This window comes from Ixodes scapularis, unplaced genomic scaffold, assembly GCF_016920785.2.
Source record: "Ixodes scapularis isolate PalLabHiFi unplaced genomic scaffold, ASM1692078v2 PGA_scaffold9__187_contigs__length_104089568, whole genome shotgun sequence".
In the NCBI taxonomy this organism is placed as follows: Eukaryota; Metazoa; Arthropoda; class Arachnida; order Ixodida; family Ixodidae; genus Ixodes; species Ixodes scapularis.
Genome location: NW_024609884.1, coordinates 102,109,316 through 102,119,313, shown reverse-complemented (window position 1 = coordinate 102,119,313; position 9,998 = coordinate 102,109,316). Strand labels below are relative to the sequence as shown.

The 9,998-nt window shown below is 45.1% G+C and overlaps 1 long non-coding RNA gene across 1 annotated transcript; it reads right to left on the bottom strand.

Moving 5' to 3' along the window:
- Positions 1-1,031: 1,031 nt before the first annotated feature.
- On the bottom strand, positions 1,032-2,667 carry LOC121833737. The gene is made up of 3 exons (XR_006076798.1): positions 2,400-2,667; positions 1,373-1,456; positions 1,032-1,266 (listed from the first exon to the last, which is right to left on the bottom strand). It is a non-coding gene; the product is annotated as an uncharacterized LOC121833737 (long non-coding RNA).
- Between the last annotated feature and the right edge of the window lie 7,331 nt (positions 2,668-9,998).

Here is a 9,998-nt window from a genome sequence, read left to right as displayed (position 1 = left end):
TGGGGAGCTCATTTCTACATATCGTGACCCTAACAAAACCATTTGAAGGGGTGAGTGCAGACAACTTTCATTGAAGGGCAACTCCGCTCAATTCTGAAGATTTCGGGATAATGATTGATTTCGAATTAAAAAGCCCTAGTAAAAGACACTACGTCGTTTGCTTCGCGAAAAATGGGATATATATTTTTAAACCTAATTTTAAACACAAGCGGAAATCGAAACTTCAACTTCGGCTCCGTCCGGCAACATTGGCATCGGGCCGCCAAGTACATGGCCATCACGTGGTACGAGATGTCACGTGATTCTCGGCCCAACGACAGGCGGGATGGGGGCGGGCGGGCGTGCGGCAGGCGCGAGTGTCGTCTGCACCGCACTCTTCGCCACGTTTTGGTGTCTACGGCATTCGACGACGTCTGCACAACTGTGGCATAAGTCTGCGACTCTGCGCACGTGGTGTCCATAGTGTGGACGAAACTCCGCGAGGCAATAATCACGAACGGTGAGACGACGACGGTGGTTGTGACGCTGAAGACGGCGGTAACGGCGGTAACGGCGGGACCACGGCGGGCGGTTAATCTGCTCCCAAGAAGCGCGCTGCGCAGGCGCGTACGCCAATCGCGTGGACACCGCTGAGCGCCGAGAGGAAACGTTGCTGACGTCATGCGCTACGCTCGATCGGAGAAGTAAAAACAAGCAAAAGGGGGCCATGATGATGACGTTTAGCTCAATGTTGGCTCCGCCCATGCCGTAGCCTTGACTGCGCTGTTGGTTGCGCCTGAATTCGCCCGCTCGATTCAGCTGATTTCGGCAACTTGGCGAGTTGCAAAGTTTGCCGGACCGTTTAAGATACATTTAGACAGAACTGCGTCGTAATATTTGATGTGTGGTCTTCCTAGGCGATACTGAAGAGGACTGCATTGTTTTTTCAAAACCAGAAATGAAGCGGAGTTGCCCTTCAAGTAAATTTTACCATATTTGCCACACAGTTTGATCTTGAGGTGAATATTAAAGATGCCTATACAACACTGGTTTCATACTTAAAAAATAGGCACAAAATATAAGCCTTTGAACTGTAATTTTGTGACTAATTACCAAAAAATGTTGCTTCACAGCTCTGGAAACAAATAGGCACATATAACAATGTTCAAACTTGCCTTGTACACGACTTGACTGGTAGTCAAAAAGGACAGCACATTCCATAGTAGAAGTTACCAGGGGCATTTTTATGGTCCACTGGTCCCATTAATGCCTGCTCCCTGGCCTTTCCTGAAAATGCAAAAAAATGGGTTCAATAAAAGTCAAAAATAAATTTGCTATCAAAAGTAGAGTGCCACTCAAATACAAAAGCAGAGCATTAAATGTACTTGCACACCTTCTTTCCCACAAATCCACAGTAGGCCAGTTCCTGCCATTTATGGAGTGCATCCAGTGTACGACGAGGCACCAAGGAAGTGATCTGTGCAAGGAAATTGAACATATCCATGTTGAAATTACGTTCTTAAATTGCATCATACTGTAAGCCCCGTAATCATCTGGGTGCACTTTGCAGTGATTGGACTACAATGTGCTCTGCAAGAGGGCAGACGTGCATGTATTTTGCAGAGGTAGGATATGTATAGCGATGTTAATCACGAAACTGCCAAAGGAAAGTGCAGGCATGATGGTGTGCCTTCATGAGTGTGCAGATAGTATATAATCAACATCAGAGTTTATGTATGGTATTAAAAACAACATATTACCGATTAATTGAGAATCTTTAATTTTACTGTGCTAAACACTGCGCACTATCTACCTGCTTGAAATCCACTGTAGGAACGGTATTGCCGCTCTTTCGCATTTTGCTTCTGCAGAATCGAGTCCAGCACTAAACTATGCCCCATGCAAGCACACATTGACTCACCATGATCCACTTCATTCTAAACGCGAGGCTTTCAGCGCCCCTGCCAAGCACGCGCGAGCGTGCAGTGCAAGCAAAGGTTCAGGGGAACATGCTTGTGCTAGTAGCTTCGGCTTCGTTTGCACACGAAGTGAAACAACCATTAGTAGCTTCGATCAAAGCCATTCGTGTGTAAAAAAAAAAAAATACGATTGATTTTTGGAGAGCAAATCTCTTGGTCTGCTTTATGATTAAAAAAGCCTGACTGAGGAACACATATGAGGGGAAAAACACACGGCCCCAAACATTGCTGGAGTTGTAGCCGAACTCGCTTGCGCCCGAGAGACCAAGCAGCCCTCTGACACCGTACCCGGGCTGGACGGGGCGGACTTTAGACGGCGCGGCGTCAGGCCCACACCGACGACACAGCAGCTCCACCGCCCTGACTTTCTCAAGCGTCAAAACACAATTGTCCACTGTCTCTGAGAACAGCCCAACGACTAACTTCCAAAAGGTCACTCACCTTCCGATTCCCGTGTAGCCGTGCTCGATGAAACCGTGCTCGATGAAATGGAGCATAGTGGCAATAGTGGCGAGCCGGAGGCTGTCAATCACCGGTCCTAAATCGAGACTCGCACTTGTTTGCTTGCCCAGACTTGAGAGTGGCTCATTCGTGTCTGCTCGCTTTTGATCTTTGCAATTTAAAAGTGAATATAACACTCGCGAAAAGAGAAAGCGAGCGCGGTAGCAGGATAACAGCAGAGACAGCGGCGATACTAGCGGGCCGGAAAAGGCGCCATTGCCTGGAATAATTCTGCAGTAAATACGTATGAAGATATTAGCTATTTCCATATATTAGCTATTTATTTATAACAATTTCTTTTACAACTGAATATAAAATGTTGCTTAATTTATTTTGTTAGTAACTTGTTAATGTTTAGAGTCTACGCGTTTACTTTTCATTTTTCTCATTTACTGCGGAGATGCATGCCTCGGAAGCCAGGGAAGTGCAGCTTCCAGTTTCCTCCTACTACAGTGTTCTAGAAGGGGTGTAGTGGCAAGAGCGAGGCCGATATCAACGGGAGGAGCTGTGCCGGAAAAAGCGGACGGCCGCATGTGGCGCTGCTGTCGGTAACTGGAGGAGAAAACGGACGCGGCGGCTGCTTCGGCTGCGTTCTCCCACGTTTGTCCGCTTGACGCCGTCGAGTGGTCCTTGGCACAGGTCCTTGGCGGGTTCCGCTAGTTTTCTATCTTGTGTGCCATGAACACCCGTGAGAAGCTCTCAACATGATGTCTCAGCTCTGACGTTAGTGATTTGTGAGATGGAAAAGAAAAAGGTGGACACGCACTGCTTTGCACCGGGCTGCAAAACCGGTTATCCCGGGCATCGCGGCGAAAATGGACGGAAGCTTTCGCTGTTCTCAGCGCCGAAGAATGACATCCAACGAAATGCTTGGGAGCGGCATCTCAAGCGCAAGGACAAACCTCTCGCCGAAACGTCAGCGGTATGTGAGAAACACTTCGCTGATCACTTCGTTCTTCGCGACTTCGTACACGTGATCGGCGGCAGTGAGGTGCGCATTCCTCGAGCGCGGCCTGTTCTAGCTCCGGGTGCAGTGCCAACGCTCTTACCGGACCTGCCGGCTTACTTGTCCAAGCCCGTGGCGCGGCCAAGACCGGAAAGAAAGCGCCTGGCAGTTCCTAACCCAGCACCGATAAAGAAACGTCGGCTCGATCAAGACGTTGACCCGAACGTGGACCCCGCCGGCGACCCAAGCCAGGATTATCCTCTTTATCTCGAATCGAACGGTCTCGGTCTTCAGGTCATCGCTGACAATCTAGCCGTACCAAAGATGTGGACGATGTTAAACACACCAGACCTCGATGTTCTCGTGTATGCAACGACACGCACAAGCAAGGAACCCTTTCAAGTGTTGCATGAAAAGGTGCTCTGTTTCTCCTCGGATGGAGAAAATGCAATTGTAGCTCGGTGCTACCTTAATGGGAAAGAAGGAGAGCCCAGAGGAGTTGGCTCCCTTCGTGAAGCAAGAAGTGTGCTTGAAGAAGCCAACGCCACACCCCTCTGCACTTGAGCAATGAGTCAAGCTGCATACAGAGAAATTGAACAGAGACTGACTGTAAAGATGACCAACACCTTCAGTCTGCTAAACAACAATATCTTCAGCAAGGCCTGTCCTGGAGGAGTCACGACTGAAGGTATGCACTTGTTTGAATTCAATAGAGATGCACTCTGATTAAAAACCTATATCTAGACACCGTGCAGCTATTCTGCTTCAAAATATTATCAATTCATACTTGTCTTTTAAGTTAAAGGTTAAATTATTTTACATTTTATAAGCCTCTGTAGTCTTCACTGTACGGATCACACAGTGTTTATTAGTGTGTTGTCCTCATGCATCTAATTCTGCATCTTTTTTTTTTCATTTCAGGGAGCATCTGTGTTCATTGCCGGACCAGCCGAAAAGCACTGTTGACCAGAAAGTCAAGATTGAAGACGAAGAAACCGGTGACGCGGAAGCTGTCGCAGCGGCTGAAAGTTGTGAACCAGAAGACAAAGCGGCTGACGTCACGCTTGTGCACCCTGGCAGGTCAACTAAAGAAGATGAAAGAAGACAATTCCAAGGTGACAGATGAAGTTTTTGAATATCGAATTAAAGGCCTACCTGGAAAGCAGCAAGCAGCGGCTCTGCATATGTTCAGAGCAGCGAAACTAAAAAGCCTAAAAGGAATGACATACTCAAAAAAGTGGATCCTTGAGTGCCTCATCATGCGCATGAAAGGCCCTAAGCTCTACGAGCATATGCGCAGGCAGCAGGTTCTCGTCTTGCCAAGCAAAGTCACTCTACAGAAGTACCTCAAGTCCTATACAGGACCGGATTTGGGTTCAATGAAAAAGTCTTGAATGTTCTGAAAGAAAAAACCTGCACCATGGACGGCTTCAAGAGGCACGGAGGGCTTGTGGTGGATGAAATGAAATTGTCAGAGAATTTATCCGTCTCATCCTCGGGCCACATAGAAGGTTTTGTTGACATGGGTCAATTTACCCCCAGTACTGAAAAGCATCAGGTGGCAGACCATGGAATGGTTATAATGTTTGTGCCATTCAGTGGCAAGTGGACACAGATACTTGCTACTTTCGCAACACACGGCAACATGAAAGGAGATCTCCTAGCAAAAGTGATGCTAGAGGCAGTGATCTTGGCAGAAAATGCTGGCCTCTTCGTAGATTTCATAACATCGGATGGAGCTACCTGGAATAGAAAAATGTGGGCCTTGATGGGCATTGGCGCAACCGCGACAAGCACAAAGTGTAAAGTGCAGCATCCTGTTGACAGCAAGCGCTCGCTTCATTTCGTCTCAGATTTCCCCCATCTCGTGAAATGTGTCAGAAATGGGCTCCTGCAACCAGGCTTCAATACGCCAGCCGGACATGTAAGTGTACACCGTGATATTTTCATCGCACTAGCGCATTTGAATTGTAAAAGTAATCGCCCCTTTTGGACCACGTTTATATAAAGAAAACAAATGTACACTGCACTGTGCTCAAACTTATCAGTGTGATGTCTAACACAATAATATTTTTTCCTACCGTCCTACAGGTGTCCGTCCATCCAGTGAGAGAGGCTCTGAAAGTTGATGGCTCGAACGTGACCCTGCAGGCTATGCCGGGCATCACCACACGGCACGTGCAACCTAACAATTTTGAAAAGATGAGGGTGACATATGCTTTTCAACTCTTCGGTGACACTGTTCTGAATGGACTTCGCCTCTACCAAAGTGACATCGAAGCCCGCTGCGGAAGTATCGAGGCTGTCCTCATCTTCTTTGGGTATGACGAAAAATATTTATTACGGTCACTTGATTGACTTAAATAATCCGCATCGTAACAAACACTGATCACATGATTTGTTCATTTCAGCATGATGCGGGACCTCATTGCGATAATGTCATCGCGATTTTCTGCTGAGGCTCTTCGTCCAGATTCAGCTGCTGTGGACAGGCTGCTGTCATTTCTGGCTTACCTTGTTGAGTGGGAGCTTCATGCAGGAGGACGTGGTGGATTTTTGTCAAACTCTACTACAGTTGGACTGAGGGTCACAATTGCCAGTACCCTGTCTCTCATGGACTACCTGAGGAAAGAGGCCGGGCACAGGTTCCTCATGACATCGAGGCTCAGCCAAGACCCACTCGAGAACTTTTTCGGCATCGCTAGGCAGTCATCGGGCTGCAACACACACCCCACGCCCCAACAGTTTTTAATTACTGTTTCCTGCCTCAGCTTCTACAGTCTTGCCAAGTCTGTCTCAGGTGGAAATGCTGAGCCAAGTGTGTTGAGTTCACTGCTCGAGGCTGATGCAGGAGGGGTAGGATCAAAGCACACCAAGCAATCGCTAATCGATCGACTGATTGACGAGGGTGATCTCTGCAGTGCTGAGCTTGCTATTCAATCTTTGACAGAGGCAGATTCAGATCATGTGTCATGCGTTTCTGCAAGGAGTGACCAGCGCTTGATCTTTTATATTGCTGGATACGTGGCAAGGAAGTTCTTGCTCAAATCCCCCTGTGAGGCATGCAGACAGCTGCTGCTTGTTGACAAGAACAAAATTCAGAACCTCCATGCAGCTCAGTTCACACAGTTGAAGGACAAGGGGGGCCTTTTGTACCCATCAGATGTGTTTTTCATGTTCCTGAGAAACCTAGAAAATCTGTTTACAAGCTGTTTTAGCACACAAGAGCTCCATCACGAAAGTGTCATGGACATCATTTCACTTATTCGGCGACGAGCACAGCCCCACATCGGATGTTCTGATCACTCCCAAACGCTGACTGCTAAAGTGATGGCATTTTATGTTACCACTAGGTTGCATTTCTTTGTTAAATCACTCAATCGTGTCAGAGTGCAGAAGCGTGAAACGGCAAAATATTTGAAGCTTAGTCGCTGTACTTAAGTTTTTCATCCAGCCTTGTCATCTGGAGGTTTTGTTTTTTTCAGCAAATTCGGCATTTGTAGCTGTGCCTTGCCTTTCTCTGCTGTGCAATTTACCACTTGCTTCAATTCTTTAAATATTTCCATGTGTACCTCTATTGTCATTTTTGTGTACCATCATCGTGTTTGTCTGACGTAATGTTTTTCTCACTTCGTTCAGTCTTAGAATGTATAAAATCAGATGCAGCTGTGTGTGCATAGGTTTTGAAGTTATTTTTCTGTAATTTGTATTTTTGCCATGGTGCATGCAAAGCAGAGGCTTCCTCGCTCAATATCATTTTACAATTTTTTTTAGCTCTCGGGAAGTGGAATTGTTTGAATTTTGTCCTGCTGTTTATAGGGTTGTTTTCATAGCAGTTGAAGTGTAAATAAATGCTATATTATGGTGTGTACTATGACTATGACTGCAAAGCGTTTACTAGAAGTCATTGTTGCTTTTGATGTGGCGAAACAAAAAAGCACGTTTTTCCAGTTTATGGTCACAGTCACTTTAATTACAAACATTCGGGAAGTTCTGGATAAGCAATGAGCAGCTAAAGAAACCAGGCATAGCTTGAATTTTCGTCTCCAACACACAAATCGGTCCATCAGAGAATAACGTCTTGACATTCAAATAATTAGAATGGATCAGTAGTTTTTCTTCTCTATCAGAGGGAAACACATTCTGTAAATACCAGTGATGTAGTTTGGAATTTAAAAAAAATTAACGACGGAACGCCAAACGCGCTGCCTCAGACCGAATGTTGTGCGGGCCGTTGGAATCATGTCTGGGATTATTAACGGAGCATAATAATGTTTATAAGAGAATAGTAGCAAAAAGAGCCTTGGAGCGGGCCCTATTTCTTCATTCAACTTTTCTGAACATTGTTTATGTCAAAGGTAAATAAATATATCGCTACCCCAAACACATTCCGAAGCACCTGAAACACTATCGTTCAGTGGCATGACTGCAGAATTGAGAAATTGCCGTGCTAACATAAAAATCTTACGAAACAGATCCGCGAGTGAATAGCCGACGCTCCGGCTTGCCGGCGCTGCTCCTCGGTGTAACTACGCCAGCGCCATACAGCGGCATCCGCTTCGAGATCCTCGCGGAGTGCGCGCCGCATTTGCCACTACACCCCTCTAGAACACTGTACTCCTACCATCGCGACGACGCTAACGACGCGGCGCGTTGCGGCAGAAGGGCAAACTAAGTACAGTGTTGGTGCGGCACTCTCAACAGATGGCGTGGTACTCGCCACAGATGGCGTACCCTCCCCTCCTAACACACACAAAAACCGCCCCGCCAAAACGGTGCCCCCTCTCCGTCGTCTTCTTTTTTTTTTTTTTTCTTTTTGGTTTTTTCCGACCGAGTGGTTTTGGCGTACGCTTTGCGCGAAAGCACCGAGCTTCCCCTCCCACTTAGTAAGGGCTGCTTTGTGCAAAAAAGTAAGACGCGGATTGTGCTTTTGTAGTGGAGCACTGCCGCCACTGAAGCAGCGATACTAAAAATTGGAACCACCACAAAGTCTACGTTTCGAACCTGCTGCGCAGCACCGCTAATGATATATATATATATATATATTTTTTTCCATGCCGTACAGCTATCATTTCAAGTTTTGAACGCTGTAATGCAGCATATTCGTTTCTCTTACCAGAAATAAAAGAGAACACGTCTCTTCCTCCCGGAATACCGCGATTCCGCCGAGTAATCGCAAACCAAAAATCTAACTATTTCCCAATCTGCAGTGATATAAAAGATTTTACGTAATTTGAAGCGTAAAAAATACTTTTAAAAGTCCGTATTGCGGGAGAAGTGACCCTCAGAAAAAGAGAACCAGATGTTTAGGGCATAGGTAACACAAATAAATGAGTCTTACTAAACAAAATAATTATAGCTAAAAATCTTTAAAAACAAACAAACAAAACGAAGGGACCACTATAAAGAATTTGTTTTAGAATAGTCGCTAATCCCAACCGAGAAAAGAGAATATATTTGGAAAACGTTTGAAGAAACAATCGATCCATCGCAATACGTTTCACTGATTAACCAACGAAGTAAGAGGGGGAAAAAACTTAAACAGTCGACTAAACAAATCGTTGAAACCAATTTTGGAGCGATGTATGGTCCAGAGATAATACCAAACCCTTTATTTTTTTTTTTTTTTCAATTACGAGTTTATGTGATCAGAAGTATTCGTAATGATAATGTGGCACACGAACAATTAAGTTTCTCAAAGGTTGATCAGTCAGTTATTTGAATGCAGGCAGTGAGATGCATCCGTATTTTGTTTTCGAATGCGGCTAGGATTCCGCGTGTTTTCGGAGTTTATTTCTCGTGAAGTCGGAGGGTATTTTTTTCGAGTTTATTTTTCGCTGATAATTCTGGGTTTATCACAGTTTATTTTTGTCAAATTCCCAATCTTTTAAATACTGATCTAATTTGACTGTGCTGTTATAATTAAAAAAGCTTCAAAAACAAAATAAAGTCCGGGTACCGTGACCCACTGTCTTGAAGGAACCTCAAAGGCAAACCCCCTTTGTGAGTAGTTCTACGTATATATTTAAAAGGAAACTGAAGTGGCACGCCATCAGAACCAGTGACACTGTGCTCATAAAAAGTTTATTTGTAAAACACCGTTTTTTTTTTTCTGTGTTTTTTTCAGACAAATCCTTATCGACGGAAAATGTACCGGCGATTGTTCTTCGACTTTTTTTGGATTTACCCGAAAACATAGACCCTCACGAATGACCGTCAGGCAAATAAATCCCAAAAGAAATGGAAAGGAAGGCGGAGTTTTGACGACTGTCATGTTCGATTCGCGATCAACCTCGAACCTTTAGCGACAGATCGTCGATACTTTTTTGAGTATTCTATGTATAACATAACCAGTCAAAATATAAAATAATGTTTAGTATTTATCGCCAAGAATTTTGTAAACATTCCCAAACATGCTTTTGCAGCCCCAATCTTTCATTATTTTTTCTCGAGTAGAGTTTTTGGAGTACATTGGATTCAAATTCAAAATTGATGCCATATACAGCACGTGTCATTAGAGAGTTTTAGAATAGCTTAAAGACCCTTGCGTCAGCACTGCGTACAACGCACGCTAGCTGTCGACGTAACGTTAG